The 17,252-nt window shown below is 38.9% G+C and overlaps 2 long non-coding RNA genes across 2 annotated transcripts; both read right to left on the bottom strand.

Annotated features, from left to right (window-relative positions):
• Positions 1 to 3,069: 3,069 nt before the first annotated feature.
• On the bottom strand, positions 3,070 to 4,636 carry LOC120703139. Its single transcript, XR_005686812.1, has 2 exons — positions 4,314 to 4,636; positions 3,070 to 3,319 (listed from the first exon to the last, which is right to left on the bottom strand). It is a non-coding gene; the product is annotated as an uncharacterized LOC120703139 (long non-coding RNA).
• Positions 4,637 to 16,682: 12,046 nt separating this feature from the next.
• On the bottom strand, positions 16,683 to 17,214 carry LOC120703138. Its single transcript, XR_005686811.1, has 3 exons — positions 16,996 to 17,214; positions 16,785 to 16,903; positions 16,683 to 16,701 (listed from the first exon to the last, which is right to left on the bottom strand). It is a non-coding gene; the product is annotated as an uncharacterized LOC120703138 (long non-coding RNA).
• Positions 17,215 to 17,252: the final 38 nt, after the last annotated feature.

Raw genomic sequence — 17,252 nt, 5'->3', positions numbered from 1 at the left:
AATATAATACTTCTATGTTATGTGAGTGGACTGCTATAAGAGAAAAGGAAATTTACTTTAGACGAGAAATTTATAGGCTTAACAAAATTAAAAAAGAAAGAGAGCTAAATGATAAGAAATATAAAGCGTCAGTTGTTATAAAGAAGTGGAAAGATGAGTCACACCCAAAAGATGTGCAGAATCATAAAGCCAAAAGGGAACCAGACACTCATAAAGGTAATGTTATGATAGATAATAAAGAACTAAAGTTGCAAAAGGAAAATGAAGTAAAGATAGAGAATACAGAAGAAGATGTTATTAGTGAAGATGAACAATGGGAAATTAATAATAAGTATTTATTAGAAAGTTATGAGGAACAGGATGAAGATATAAATGAGTCATATAGCAAAGATTTAGAAATACATATGTCTTTACAAGACAAAGATAATGCTATAGAAGCAATGGATCTTGATGCTAGTTCATCTAAAAGAAGACGAGGTCCAGAAATAAAAACTGAAGAGGAAAAAGAAAGATCTTCCAGAATGTCAGGAACTTGGCCACCAGAAAAGGAAGAACCTGCATATAGCTATATACCTGGACAATATAAATATATGGGTTCAAAAAGAAGACAATTTGAAAAGACAGTTCAATTTCAAAATTATAGAAGTGATGGTGCTATATTAAATTTAGCAGCACATGACCCTATAGATTGGCCGAATATAATCAGTATATGGAAAGGATTGATAGTGCAAAAATACATACAAAATCAGCATAATATTGGAAATAGAGTAGAAGATATGCTTACATATTTAGAAACATTTTTAGGAGAATCAGCTAAGGTTTTATGGGAACAATGGATAGAAGCATTTCCTAATTATTATGAAGAGTTAAAAAGAGCTGGTAGTAATCCATATAATTTTGCAAATATTATTTCAAGCATTGTTATAGGAGAAGATCCTGAATTAGGATATACTACCCTGCAGAATGAAAGATTAAAAGAAATAGAAAAGCTAACCTTAACAAACTGGAAAGGAATAAAAGAGTTCTCTCAGCATTATTTGTATAATGCTACAACTGCTAAGCAAGGATATAATAAAGGAATAGTAGAGAGATACTTTAATAAGTTGCCAGACCCTTTAGGGTCCATGATATTCGAAGAATATAAAAAGGAATGCAAAGAATATAATATTTCTCAAGCTATAACATTTGTTTTTAAGCAGCTTAGAAAGATATGTACAAATATACAAGCCCAAAGGTCAATGAAACAATCAGATTATAATTTTTGTAACAAGATAGTTCAAATACCATTGACATATGGAGAAGAGAGATCTAGAAATAAAAGGTATCCAAAGAATTACAAGAAGGGAAATGTAAAAACAAAGAAGAGATATTTTCTGAGGAGATCAGATAATAGAGCTCCTTTCCTTCATAAAAGAAATGTACGAAGATATAATCCTAGAAAGAATTATGATAGCACATGTAGGTGTTTTATATGTAATTCACCAGACCATTTAAGTAAAACTTGCCCTAATAAAGATAAGAAAAGGTATTCTAGTAAGCAAGAAGAACAAGAAAAGGTATTAATAATAGATAGTGTGAATGAGAATATTTTAGTTTGTGATGATGATATAATGGACGATGAGTCAATATATTCTATAATAGAGACAGATGAAGTAGAATATGATGAAGAAAATGAAACAAGTGAGGAAGAATTAGATTTAATTGATGAATTAGCTGGTTTAAAAATAGAAATGATGGATCAAGTAATTTGCAATCATGAATGTGATTATAAAGAAGGTAAGTCTAGCATAAAATGTGTATATTGCATATATTATCAAGACCCAGGAGAAAGAGCAACATGTAGTCTTTGTTTAAGACAAGCCTGTATGGCATGTCTAGAACAGAAAAATAATGAGGAAGTGGAAAACAAGTTAGAATTAGTAGAAGTTAGTCTAGAGAAAGATAAGAAGGAGAATAAATATTTAGGCAATACTCCACAAGAGTTTTTAGTACCTAGAATAAGTTTTAAGACTGAGCAAGTCCTGTCATGTTTCACGCAGGATATCATAGATCTAATATGGAGCAAATATGCTGAAAGACAATACAAAACCTTTCTTGATATACAAAATTATTTTATAAAATTATATCAAGGAAAAGAAAGGCAATTGGGAATAATTGCCAAAGCAAATATCTTTCCTTTACTCCATATTGATGATAAATTAATTGTCAAGCCTCGACATAAATTTATAATATTCAAGGCTGACATAAATCTAAAATATTTCATAAGTATACAAAGAAATACTGGTAATGATATCTCTTTACAGACTATTATAGACCATGGTTTAGCTCATGATATATATGGAACATTTGGAGAAATATGTCAATCAGACCTTGGAATTGCTATTAAAGAAGCAGCTAAAAAATTAGCTTGTGTCCAAGGAAGATATAGAATAAGATTCTGCTCTAATCCACCAAAATTTACACAACCTATAAGACCAGCAAGCCATGATATTTATATTACAAAAGGATCATATAAATTTCCTACTACTTGGTCTTCTGATATATGGCAGAATTATGAAAAGTTATTCGCCAATAATGCAAATCATGATAAGTGGAGGATATTTACTGAAGCAAGAGAAATAGAAGGAAATACAAAATTTGATCCTGAATACTATATGATGTATCAAAATAAGATAATAAAAATATTCCTACGAGAATATTATGGCAAAAATAGTATCATACAGAGAGAAGTGGGAAGACTGATAAAGCCTAATTATGGTGCAGAATGTGAACTAAGAAAAGAATATCGAGAATTGTTGGCATGGTATGAAATATGGCAGCCAGAAGATGCTGATATTGAAGTGGAAGAAATATTACAAGAAGAATATCAGCAAGATTAATATTAATGTTTCTAGAATGTTGATAAGGTGTTATCAACAATTTCGCCGTGGGATAAGGATAAGCATGCCAGAGTGTTTGCTTGATGTCTGCGACATCAATCATTCGGGCGTGGAAGACTATACACACCGAATATATTCTCGAATATATCCAGAGAATATCACGTGAAGGAAGTGGACAAGGCAAAAGGAATAAACAGTAAAATCAACAGTGAGTTCTACTGTAGCCAGTACAATTATTGAAGGCAGCGTTATCGTCCAGCTGTCCAGGCAACAGTAAAGAAGGATAATTGAAGACGCCGGGTGTCCAGCGCCTCCTTAAGCCTGAAGGCTCCTCCCGTCTATAAAAGGAGAAGCCAGACGCACGCATTCATCGCCGGACGAAGAAGAGGAGAGAAGACACCGAGCCTAATACTCAGAGCGCATCCGCCACACCACTCCACCTAATTAGTAGCCATCTCACTCCCATTGTAATATAGAAATAAGGGAGAAGCTGTAATCGCCCTCCGCCTGTAAGGTAATCCAAGGTTGTGCAAGTGCTTGGGGTTTCCCGAAAGGGAAAGCCGTATGTAAGTTTGCTTTGTGGAAATGGATTAAGCTTTCCTGTGAATTTCCCTGCTTTCCTTTGAGCTCGTGCACACGGGGTGATGTCTTTACGCTAGGGACCCTAGAGGAGAAACCTCTGCGTTGAGTTGCTCTCGTTTAGCCCATGGAGAGGCGTCTGAGAGAGCCTGTGTCCGCAGAGAAGTGTTCCCTTCTGGTGGAACTGCCTGGGGAGACGGTAGAGCCTGAGTCTTGTGTACGCGTGGCCGGGGTTAGTTCGGGAGAAGACCGGGTAGGCCTGGTTCTGAAGCAAGCTAGCGATGCATGCGGTGAGTACCGAGTAGGACTTACACAAGCATTAGACACTCCACCGGCTGAAATTTTGGTTTCGCCAACCTGCCAAGATCCTGAGAATCACGCATTACCCATACCCTGCATATTCATTAATCACGCTCAAATAATCACGCACTCACAAGAGGTCGCTATCATCCAAAAGTTGCTACTTGAATTTTAGCTGTGAAATATTACCCTGCTAATCACCCGCATAATAATTACGCACTCGTCCACCACCCACGATGGTCGCTATCGTTGAATAGCATCACACACCCATACTGCATCCACTCATTGTAATCAAGTGCCACATATTTTGCATAATCACAAGAAGTGCTCTGAATAGTGCAAAGAATAGTAAGTGAATTTGGGTGCCTGAGCCACTCAGTTGAAGTGCTCGTGCGCTATTCATATTCCGAATTTGAATAGTACCTGATATTTTGAATAGTGCCACGAATTTGAATAGTAACTGCTGAATTTGAATAGTGTCGTGAATAGTAACTCGTGATTTTGAATTTGAAATTTAAATTTTCGAATTTTTTTGCTAGTTCCGCACCACTCCACCTAATTAGTAGCCATCTCACTCCCATTGTAATATAGAAATAAGGGAGAAGCTGTAATCGCCCTCCGCCTGTAAGGTAATCCACGGTTGTGTAAGTGCTTGGGGTTTCCCGAAAGGGAAAGCCGTATGTAAGTTTGCTTTGTGGAAATGGATTAAGCTTTCCTGTGAATTTCCCTGCTTTCCTTTGAGCTCGTGCACACGGGTTGATGTCTTTACGCTAGGGACCCTAGAGGAGAAACCTCTGCGTTGAGTTGCTCTCGTTTAGCCCATGGAGAGGCGTCTGAGAGAGCCTGTGTCCGCAGAGAAGTGTTCCCTTCGGGTGGAACTGCCTGGGTTATCGTCCAGCTGTCCAGGCAACAGTAAAGAAGGATAATTGAAGACGCCGGGTGTCCAGCGCCTCCTTAAGCCTGAAGGCTCCTCCCGTCTATAAAAGGAGAAGCCAGACGCACGCATTCATCGCCGGACGAAGAAGAGGAGAGAAGACACCGAGCCTAATACTCAGAGCGCATCCGCCACACCACTCCGCCTAATTAGTAGCCATCTCACTCCCATTGTAATATAGAAATAAGGGAGAAGCTGTAATCGCCCTCCGCCTGTAAGGTAATCCACGGTTGTGTAAGTGCTTGGGGTTTCCCGAAAGGGAAAGCCGTATGTAAGTTTGCTTTGTGGAAATGGATTAAGCTTTCCTGTGAATTTCCCTGCTTTCCTTTGAGCTCGTGCACACGGGGTGATGTCTTTACGCTAGGGACCCTAGAGGAGAAACCTCTGCGTTGAGTTGCTCTCGTTTAGCCCATGGAGAGGCGTCTGAGAGAGCCTGTGTCCGCAGAGAAGTGTTCCCTTCGGGTGGAACTGCCTGGGGAGACGGTAGAGCCTGAGTCTTGTGTACGCGTGGCCGGGGTTAGTTCGGGAGAAGACCGGGTAGGCCTGGTTCTGAAGCAAGCTAGCGATGCATGCGGTGAGTACCGAGTAGGACTTACACAAGCATTAGACACTCCACCGGCTGAAATTTTGGTTTCGCCAACCTGCCAAGATCCTGAGAATCACGCATTACCCATACCCTGCATATTCATTAATCACGCTCAAATAATCACGCACTCACAAGAGGTCGCTATCATCCAATAGTTGCTACTTGAATTTTAGCTGTGAAATACTACCCTGCTAATCACCCGCATAATAATTACGCACTCGTCCACCATCCACGAAGGTCGCTATCGTTGAATAGCATCACACACCCATACTGCATCCACTCATTGTAATCAAGTGCCACATATTTTGCATAATCGCAAGAAGTGCTCTGCATAGTGCAAAGAATAGTAAGTGAATTTGGGTGCCTGAGCCACTCAGTTGAAGTGCTCGTGCGCTATTCATATTCCGAATTTGAATAGTACCTGATATTTTGAATAGTGCCACGAATTTGAATAGTAACTGCTGAATTTGAATAGTGTCGTGAATAGTAACTCGTGATTTTGAATTTGAAATTTAAATTTTCGAATTTTTTTGCTAGTTCCGCGTCGTTCCCCTTGTGCTGCTTCATTCTCGAATATATCCAGAGAATATCACGTGAAGGAAGTGGACAAGGCAAAAGGAATAAACAGTAAAATCAACAGTGAGTTCTACTGTAGCCAGTACAATTATTGAAGGCAGCGTTATCGTCCAGCTGTCCAGGCAACAGTAAAGAAGGATAATTGAAGACGCCGGGTGTCCAGCGCCTCCTTAAGCCTGAAGGCTCCTCCCGTCTATAAAAGGAGAAGCCAGACGCACGCATTCATCGCCGGAAAAAGAAGAGGAGAGAAGACACCGAGCCTAATACTCAGAGCGCATCCACCACCACTCCACTCCGCCTAATTAGTAGCCATCTCACTCCCATTGTAATATAGAAATAAGGGAGAAGCTGTAATCGCCCTCCGCCTGTAAGGTAATCCAAGGTTGTGTAAGTGCTTGGGGTTTCCCGAAAGGGAAAGCCGTTTGTAAGTTTGCTTTGTGGAAATGGATTAAGCTTTCCTGTGAATTTCCCTGCTTTCCTTTGAGCTCGTGCACACGGGGTGATGTCTTTACGCTAGGGACCCTAGAGGAGAAACCTCTGCGTTGAGTTGCTCTCGTTTAGCCCATGGAGAGGCGTCTGAGAGAGCCTGTGTCCGCAGAGAAGTGTTCCCTTCGGGTGGAACTGCCTGGGGAGACGGTAGAGCCTGAGTCTTGTGTACGCGTGGCCGGGGTTAGTTCGGGAGAAGACCGGGTAGGCCTGGTTCTGAAGCAAGCTAGCGATGCATGCGGTGAGTACCGAGTAGGACTTACACAAGCATTAGACACTCCACCGGCTGAAATTTTGGTTTCGCCAACCTGCCAAGATCCTGAGAATCACGCATTACCCATACCCTGCATATTCATTAATCACGCTCAAATAATCACGCACTCACAAGAGGTCGCTATCATCCAAAAGTTGCTACTTGAATTTTAGCTGTGAAATATTACCCTGCTAATCACCCGCATAATAATTACGCACTCGTCCACCACCCACGATGGTCGCTATCGTTGAATAGCATCACACACCCATACTGCATCCACTCATTGTAATCAAGTGCCACATATTTTGCATAATCACAAGAAGTGCTCTGAATAGTGCAAAGAATAGTAAGTGAATTTGGGTGCCTGAGCCACTCAGTTGAAGTGCTCGTGCGCTATTCATATTCCGAATTTGAATAGTACCTGATATTTTGAATAGTGCCACGAATTTGAATAGTAACTGCTGAATTTGAATAGTGTCGTGAATAGTAACTCATGATTTTGAATTTGAAATTTAAATTTTCGAATTTTTTTGCTAGTTCCGCACCACTCCACCTAATTAGTAGCCATCTCACTCCCATTGTAATATAGAAATAAGGGAGAAGCTGTAATCGCCCTCCGCCTGTAAGGTAATCCACGATTGTGTAAGTGCTTGGGGTTTCCCGAAAGGGAAAGCCGTATGTAAGTTTGCTTTGTGGAAATGGATTAAGCTTTCCTGTGAATTTCCCTGCTTTCCTTTGAGCTCGTGCACACGGGTTGATGTCTTTACGCTAGGGACCCTAGAGGAGAAACCTCTGCGTTGAGTTGCTCTCGTTTAGCCCATGGAGAGGCGTCTGAGAGAGCCTGTGTCCGCAGAGAAGTGTTCCCTTCGGGTGGAACTGCCTGGGTTATCGTCCAGCTGTCCAGGCAACAGTAAAGAAGGATAATTGAAGACGCCGGGTGTCCAGCGCCTCCTTAAGCCTGAAGGCTCCTCCCGTCTATAAAAGGAGAAGCCAGACGCACGCATTCATCGCCGGACGAAGAAGAGGAGAGAAGACACCGAGCCTAATACTCAGAGCGCATCCGCCACACCACTCCGCCTAATTAGTAGCCATCTCACTCCCATTGTAATATAGAAATAAGGGAGAAGCTGTAATCGCCCTCCGCCTGTAAGGTAATCCACGGTTGTGTAAGTGCTTGGGGTTTCCCGAAAGGGAAAGCCGTATGTAAGTTTGCTTTGTGGAAATGGATTAAGCTTTCCTGTGAATTTCCCTGCTTTCCTTTGAGCTCGTGCACACGGGGTGATGTCTTTACGCTAGGGACCCTAGAGGAGAAACCTCTGCGTTGAGTTGCTCTCGTTTAGCCCATGGAGAGGCGTCTGAGAGAGCCTGTGTCCGCAGAGAAGTGTTCCCTTCGGGTGGAACTGCCTGGGGAGACGGTAGAGCCTGAGTCTTGTGTACGCGTGGCCGGGGTTAGTTCGGGAGAAGACCGGGTAGGCCTGGTTCTGAAGCAAGCTAGCGATGCATGCGGTGAGTACCGAGTAGGACTTACACAAGCATTAGACACTCCACCGGCTGAAATTTTGGTTTCGCCAACCTGCCAAGATCCTGAGAATCACGCATTACCCATACCCTGCATATTCATTAATCACGCTCAAATAATCACGCACTCACAAGAGGTCGCTATCATCCAATAGTTGCTACTTGAATTTTAGCTGTGAAATACTACCCTGCTAATCACCCGCATAATAATTACGCACTCGTCCACCATCCACGAAGGTCGCTATCGTTGAATAGCATCACACACCCATACTGCATCCACTCATTGTAATCAAGTGCCACATATTTTGCATAATCGCAAGAAGTGCTCTGCATAGTGCAAAGAATAGTAAGTGAATTTGGGTGCCTGAGCCACTCAGTTGAAGTGCTCGTGCGCTATTCATATTCCGAATTTGAATAGTACCTGATATTTTGAATAGTGCCACGAATTTGAATAGTAACTGCTGAATTTGAATAGTGTCGTGAATAGTAACTCGTGATTTTGAATTTGAAATTTAAATTTTCGAATTTTTTTGCTAGTTCCGCGTCGTTCCCCTTGTGCTGCTTCATTCTCGAATATATCCAGAGAATATCACGTGAAGGAAGTGGACAAGGCAAAAGGAATAAACAGTAAAATCAACAGTGAGTTCTACTGTAGCCAGTACAATTATTGAAGGCAGCGTTATCGTCCAGCTGTCCAGGCAACAGTAAAGAAGGATAATTGAAGACGCCGGGTGTCCAGCGCCTCCTTAAGCCTGAAGGCTCCTCCCGTCTATAAAAGGAGAAGCCAGACGCACGCATTCATCGCCGGAAAAAGAAGAGGAGAGAAGACACCGAGCCTAATACTCAGAGCGCATCCACCACCACTCCACTCCGCCTAATTAGTAGCCATCTCACTCCCATTGTAATATAGAAATAAGGGAAAAGCTGTAATCGCCCTCCGCCTGTAAGGTAATCCAAGGTTGTGTAAGTGCTTGGGGTTTCCCGAAAGGGAAAGCCGTTTGTAAGTTTGCTTTGTGGAAATGGATTAAGCTTTCCTATGAATTTCCCTGCTTTCCTTTGAGCTCGTTCACACGGGGTGATGTCTTTACGCTAGGGACCCTAGAGGAGAAACCTCTGCGTTGAGTTGCTCTCGTTTAGCCCATGGAGAGGCGTCTGAGAGAGCCTGTGTCCGCAGAGAAGTGTTCCCTTCGGGTGGAACTGCCTGGGGAGACGGTAGAGCCTGAGTCTTGTGTACGCGTGGCCGGGGTTAGTTCGGGAGAAGACCGGGTAGGCCTGGTTCTGAAGCAAGCTAGCGATGCATGCGGTGAGTACCGAGTAGGACTTACACAAGCATTAGACACTCCACCGGCTGAAATTTTGGTTTCGCCAACCTGCCAAGATCCTGAGAATCACGCATTACCCATACCCTGCATATTCATTAATCACGCTCAAATAATCACGCACTCACAAGAGGTCGCTATCATCCAATAATTGCTACTTGAATTTTAGCTGTGAAATATTACCCTGCTAATCACCCGCATAATAATTACGCACTCGTCCACCACCCACGAAGGTCGCTATCGTTGAATAGCATCACACACCCATACTGCATCCACTCATTGTAATCAAGTGCCACATATTTTGCATAATCGCAAGAAGTGCTCTGCATAGTGCAAAGAATAGTAAGTGAATTTGGGTGCCTGAGCCACTCAGTTGAAGTGCTCGTGCGCTATTCATATTCCGAATTTGAATAGTACCTGATATTTTGAATAGTGCCACGAATTTGAATAGTAACTGCTGAATTTGAATAGTGTCGTGAATAGTAACTCGTGATTTTGAATTTGAAATTTAAATTTTCGAATTTTTTTTGCTAGTTCCGCGTCGTTCCCCTTGTGCTGGTATCAGAGCCGAGGTTATTAAAATTTGAATTTAAGGGAATTTCAATACTTTGTCAAAATTGAAAAGCTACATTATTTGAATTTAGAAGTCAATACCGGAAAGTCTGTTAGTACTAAAGAAAATATAAATATTAGGTGCAGAATAAATAGTTCTGAAGAGCATACTTGGCATACCTCTCACGGTCAGATAAATTTAATAGTTGATTTAATTCATAACTTTTACATAACTTGGGGTAAAAGACAAGACGATTTAGAATTAAAATTTGAAAAATTACAGAAAGAACATAAGCATCTAGAAGAGCAATATTTGGTAGCAAATAAAAAATTAGAATTAGCTTTGCAAGTTTTGGAAGAAAGTAAAATATTTCTGGGAAAGATTAGTCAAAATAGTGATTATATTAAAAGGGATATATCTTATTTATTCAATAAACTAGAAAGTACTAATATTGCTGAGCATAGTAAAGAAATTGTGTTGTCATCATCTGGAATACTAGAGGTTACTAGATCATTAAATTCGGATAAATGGAAGTATCTGACAGCCTCACTAGAGGAGACCAGTGTCTCCAAATAGTGCAAAAAGATACTAGGCCTTTAAGCCTAATGGATAAATTAAAAGGAGGAAGTGATGAAGTTGAAACTTTAGAAGATATGATAGACGTAGAAAGTGATCTTGAAAGATACCAGAAGGACACTTTAAGGAAAATAAGACCTCAGCAATTATATCAAATGGGTTGGTTTGAGTATAAAAGTGGATTATACAGAATATCTAGAGAAGTTGAATTAAGTGTTTTAACAGAACCTGTTCAGTTAAGAATTGTCAGTAAGCAAATTGAGAAAAGATTGAAATATACTGGATATAAATACATACATCAAGGGATGTATATTATAGGAATTAAAGGAATGACAAGGAAGAAATTAGGAACAAAAGTTTTAATCACTCTATTAGATAAAAGATGGGAATCAGTACACAAGGCATCATTAGGATTCTTAGAAGGAGACATGAATGAAAATATGCTAATAACATATATAGCTCCAGATTTAATAATGCCAATAAAAGAATTTATAGACAAAATGGTATTTGCTTTTCAGACCAAAGGTTATGAAGACTTTAAAGGTACCAATTTATTAGTAAGCATAGAATTCATTGGAAGACTAACCAATAGAAGTGGAACTCGATATAAAGTAAATGTGAATAATGTAATAGAAAGTATGCAATCCAAAGGAATAAATTTTAGGAGTCCTCTTAAAATCAGCTCTGAAGAAAGAGCAGGAGAAGAATGGAATATTGCTGCTTTAATAGAACCAAAGACTTTAAAACAGCCTGAAGATTACATAAGCTATGAAAATAGAAAAGGGCAAACTTGTATTAGGTTTGTAGATTATAAAGAAAAAAGTTTGGATGATTTAGAAGCATCTAGTTCTGAATCAAATATAGAAGAAAATAGAAGACATAGTGTATGTGAATTTATGGAAAAATTAGACATTGATAATGAAATAAAACATTATGAGCAAAAGCTAAGTAAAATTCCTGATGAATATAATACTTCTATGTTATGTGAGTGGACTGCTATAAGAGAAAAGGAAATTTACTTTAGACGAGAAATTTATAGGCTTAACAAAATTAAAAAAGAAAGAGAGCTAAATGATAAGAAATATAAAGCGTCAGTTGTTATAAAGAAGTGGAAAGATGAGTCACACCCAAAAGATGTGCAGAATCATAAAGCCAAAAGGGAACCAGACACTCATAAAGGTAATGTTATGATAGATAATAAAGAACTAAAGTTGCAAAAGGAAAATGAAGTAAAGATAGAGAATACAGAAGAAGATGTTATTAGTGAAGATGAACAATGGGAAATTAATAATAAGTATTTATTAGAAAGTTATGAGGAACAGGATGAAGATATAAATGAGTCATATAGCAAAGATTTAGAAATACATATGTCTTTACAAGACAAAGATAATGCTATAGAAGCAATGGATCTTGATGCTAGTTCATCTAAAAGAAGACGAGGTCCAGAAATAAAAACTGAAGAGGAAAAAGAAAGATCTTCCAGAATGTCAGGAACTTGGCCACCAGAAAAGGAAGAACCTGCATATAGCTATATACCTGGACAATATAAATATATGGGTTCAAAAAGAAGACAATTTGAAAAGACAGTTCAATTTCAAAATTATAGAAGTGATGGTGCTATATTAAATTTAGCAGCACATGACCCTATAGATTGGCCGAATATAATCAGTATATGGAAAGGATTGATAGTGCAAAAATACATACAAAATCAGCATAATATTGGAAATAGAGTAGAAGATATGCTTACATATTTAGAAACATTTTTAGGAGAATCAGCTAAGGTTTTATGGGAACAATGGATAGAAGCATTTCCTAATTATTATGAAGAGTTAAAAAGAGCTGGTAGTAATCCATATAATTTTGCAAATATTATTTCAAGCATTGTTATAGGAGAAGATCCTGAATTAGGATATACTACCCTGCAGAATGAAAGATTAAAAGAAATAGAAAAGCTAACCTTAACAAACTGGAAAGGAATAAAAGAGTTCTCTCAGCATTATTTGTATAATGCTACAACTGCTAAGCAAGGATATAATAAAGGAATAGTAGAGAGATACTTTAATAAGTTGCCAGACCCTTTAGGGTCCATGATATTCGAAGAATATAAAAAGGAATGCAAAGAATATAATATTTCTCAAGCTATAACATTTGTTTTTAAGCAGCTTAGAAAGATATGTACAAATATACAAGCCCAAAGGTCAATGAAACAATCAGATTATAATTTTTGTAACAAGATAGTTCAAATACCATTGACATATGGAGAAGAGAGATCTAGAAATAAAAGGTATCCAAAGAATTACAAGAAGGGAAATGTAAAAACAAAGAAGAGATATTTTCTGAGGAGATCAGATAATAGAGCTCCTTTCCTTCATAAAAGAAATGTACGAAGATATAATCCTAGAAAGAATTATGATAGCACATGTAGGTGTTTTATATGTAATTTACCAGACCATTTAAGTAAAACTTGCCCTAATAAAGATAAGAAAAGGTATTCTAGTAAGCAAGAAGAACAAGAAAAGGTATTAATAATAGATAGTGTGAATGAGAATATTTTAGTTTGTGATGATGATATAATGGACGATGAGTCAATATATTCTATAATAGAGACAGATGAAGTAGAATATGATGAAGAAAATGAAACAAGTGAGGAAGAATTAGATTTAATTGATGAATTAGCTGGTTTAAAAATAGAAATGATGGATCAAGTAATTTGCAATCATGAATGTGATTATAAAGAAGGTAAGTCTAGCATAAAATGTGTATATTGCATATATTATCAAGACCCAGGAGAAAGAGCAACATGTAGTCTTTGTTTAAGACAAGCCTGTATGGCATGTCTAGAACAGAAAAATAATGAGGAAGTGGAAAACAAGTTAGAATTAGTAGAAGTTAGTTTAGAGAAAGATAAGAAGGAGAATAAATATTTAGGCAATACTCCACAAGAGTTTTTAGTACCTAGAATAAGTTTTAAGACTGAGCAAGTCCTGTCATGTTTCACGCAGGATATCATAGATCTAATATGGAGCAAATATGCTGAAAGACAATACAAAACCTTTCTTGATATACAAAATTATTTTATAAAATTATATCAAGGAAAAGAAAGGCAATTGAGAATAATTGCCAAAGCAAATATCTTTCCTTTACTCCATATTGATGATAAATTAATTGTCAAGCCTCGACATAAATTTATAATATTCAAGACTGACATAAATCTAAAATATTTCAGAAGTATACAAAGAAATACTGGTAATGATATCTCTTTACAGACTATTATAGACCATGGTTTAGCTCATGATATATATGGAACATTTGGAGAAATATGTCAATCAGACCTTGGAATTGCTATTAAAGAAGCAGCTAAAAAATTAGCTTGTGTCCAAGGAAGATATAGAATAAGATTCTGCTCTAATCCACCAAAATTTACACAACCTATAAGACCAGCAAGCCATGATATTTATATTACAAAAGGATCATATAAATTTCCTACTACTTGGTCTTCTGATATATGGCAGAATTATGAAAAGTTATTCGCCAATAATGCAAATCATGATAAGTGGAGGATATTTACTGAAGCAAGAGAAATAGAAGGAAATACAAAATTTGATCCTGAATACTATATGATGTATCAAAATAAGATAATAAAAATATTCCTATGAGAATATTATGGCAAAAATAGTATCATACAGAGAGAAGTGGGAAGACTGATAAAGCCTAATTATGGTGCAGAATGTGAACTAAGAAAAGAATATCGAGAATTGTTGGCATGGTATGAAATATGGCAGCCAGAAGATGCTGATATTGAAGTGGAAGAAATATTACAAGAAGAATATCAGCAAGATTAATATTAATATTTCTAGAATGTTGATAAGGTGTTATCAACAATTTCGCCGTGGGATAAGGATAAGCATGCCAGAGTGTTTGCTTGATGTCTGCGACATCAATCATTCGGGCGTGGAAGACTATACACACCGAATATATTCTCGAATATATCCAGAGAATATCACGTGAAGGAAGTGGACAAGGCAAAAGGAATAAACAGTAAAATCAACAGTGAGTTCTACTGTAGCCAGTACAATTATTGAAGGCAGCGTTATCGTCCAGCTGTCCAGGCAACAGTAAAGAAGGATAATTGAAGACGCCGGGTGTCCAGCGCTTCCTTAAGCCTGAAGGCTCCTCCCGTCTATAAAAGGAGAAGCCAGACGCACGCATTCATCGCCGGACGAAGAAGAGGAGAGAAGACACCGAGCCTAATACTCAGAGCGCATCCGCCACACCACTCCACCTAATTAGTAGCCATCTCACTCCCATTGTAATATAGAAATAAGGGAGAAGCTGTAATCGCCCTCCGCCTGTAAGGTAATCCAAGGTTGTGTAAGTGCTTGGGGTTTCCCGAAAGGGAAAGCCGTATGTAAGTTTGCTTTGTGGAAATGGATTAAGCTTTCCTGTGAATTTCCCTGCTTTCCTTTGAGCTCGTGCACACGGGGTGATGTCTTTACGCTAGGGACCCTAGAGGAGAAACCTCTGCGTTGAGTTGCTCTCGTTTAGCCCATGGAGAGGCGTCTGAGAGAGCCTGTGTCCGCAGAGAAGTGTTCCCTTCGGGTGGAACTGCCTGGGGAGACGGTAGAGCCTGAGTCTTGTGTACGCGTGGCCGGGGTTAGTTCGGGAGAAGACCGGGTAGGCCTGGTTCTGAAGCAAGCTAGCGATGCATGCGGTGAGTACCGAGTAGGACTTACACAAGCATTAGACACTCCACCGGCTGAAATTTTGGTTTCGCCAACCTGCCAAGATCCTGAGAATCACGCATTACCCATACCCTGCATATTCATTAATCACGCTCAAATAATCACGCACTCACAAGAGGTCGCTATCATCCAATAGTTGCTACTTGAATTTTAGCTGTGAAATACTACCCTGCTAATCACCCGCATAATAATTACGCATTCGTCCACCACCCACGAAGGTCGCTATCGTTGAATAGCATCACACACCCATACTGCATCCACTCATTGTAATCAAGTGCCACATATTTTGCATAATCACAAGAAGTGCTCTGCATAGTGCAAAGAATAGTAAGTGAATTTGGGTGCCTGAGCCACTCAGTTGAAGTGCTCGTGCGCTATTCATATTCCGAATTTGAATAGTACCTGATATTTTGAATAGTGCCACGAATTTGAATAGTAACTGCTGAATTTGAATAGTGTCGTGAATAGTAACTCGTGATTTTGAATTTGAAATTTAAATTTTCGAATTTTTTTGCTAGTTCCGCCCCGTTCCCCTTGTGCTGGTATATATATAATATTATGTATATATAGCAAAAAAATGCTGAATATATATAGGCTACAGTAAATAAAAGATAGGGTCAGTAGACATACCTGATACCTTGGTGGCTTAATCTTGCATGTTCCTTCCTCCTACATCACATTTTGACATCTTGTAAATACTAAATAGTCAATAGACAGCAGTTCATGAAAAAAATAGAAAACAAGTTGTCACTTATCTCAATCATTTCAGCCACCTCCAATACATGAGCATACTATATCAGCAGTTAATAATTAGAAATTTTAAAGCATAAACACAAGCACATAGCAGCAGCCAGCAGTACAAGTGCACAACACAATTTATAAATAAAGGACATCACAGCACTACAGCAGCAGTTCATACAACACAAACACAAGCAAATAGTTCATACCCCTCAAGGGTTCACACAGTCACATAGCACACAACAGCAGTTCATAAGAGCTCCCTTGCCTCCCTCACTCATCCTCATCCTCATCAGATTCATACTCTTCTTCTTCGGACGAAAACTCTTCTCCTTCATAGAGCTCCCTTGCCTCCCTCACTCTACCACTTCTACACCGCTCAAGCTGCTCTTCTGCTCCCACTGCCTCTCCAATAACAGCCCAAGGTATCCCTGTACCTTCCATCTCATCCTCATCTTCCTCATCTCTAAAGACAACTAATGCGCAATCATCTCCACCCTCTTGGAGAAAACCTTGAACTTCAGTTGTATCACTAGACAAGAGAACATCAGTGATCTTTGTCTTGATCTTTTCTCTCTTACTAGCAGCCTGTTGTTGAATTGAATATAGACCAACTTTTCGAGGCGGGCTGTAATAAGTCTATTCCTCTTCTTAGTGTGTATCTATAAATTAAAAATAAAAGCATTTTTAGTTGTGCAATTTAATTATAATGCTGCTGAAATGTTCATAATAGATAGGTACTAACCCCTTCAAATCCACTCCAATTTCTTTCACAACCAGAAGCACTTGATGTCAAAGATAAGATCCTTGTAGCCATCTTCTGTAAAGCTGGTGTGTGGCTTCCATACAACCTCCACCATGAGGCTGAAATAAAATACCCCTATTAGTTAGAAAACAGCAAACATCCATGTTAGAAAATAGCAAACAGCCATGTATTTGTTACTTAACACCTCTACCTGGATTGTAATCAAAGTTTTCAAAAGTCCTTGCTAGCTTCTTGCTAAATGCTCCTTCTCTATTTTGAAACTTTTCAATTCAATGTTGGCAGCTTGATCGTACTTGTCCTCGTCATGATAATAAAATTGCTCAACACAAGCTATAAATGCTTCATTCATTTTGGGCTCATCAAAGATTGATGGGTTAGTAAAGCTATAGTGTGGATTGAGCAAATAAGCCAAGCTTATTAAAATGATAAAACGACGAAACGAATAGA

Source organism: Panicum virgatum, chromosome 4K, assembly GCF_016808335.1.
Source record: "Panicum virgatum strain AP13 chromosome 4K, P.virgatum_v5, whole genome shotgun sequence".
NCBI classification, from domain to species: domain Eukaryota; kingdom Viridiplantae; phylum Streptophyta; class Magnoliopsida; order Poales; family Poaceae; genus Panicum; species Panicum virgatum.
Note: the sequence above shows the minus strand (reverse complement) of the source record. Positions and strands in the feature narration are given on the sequence as shown.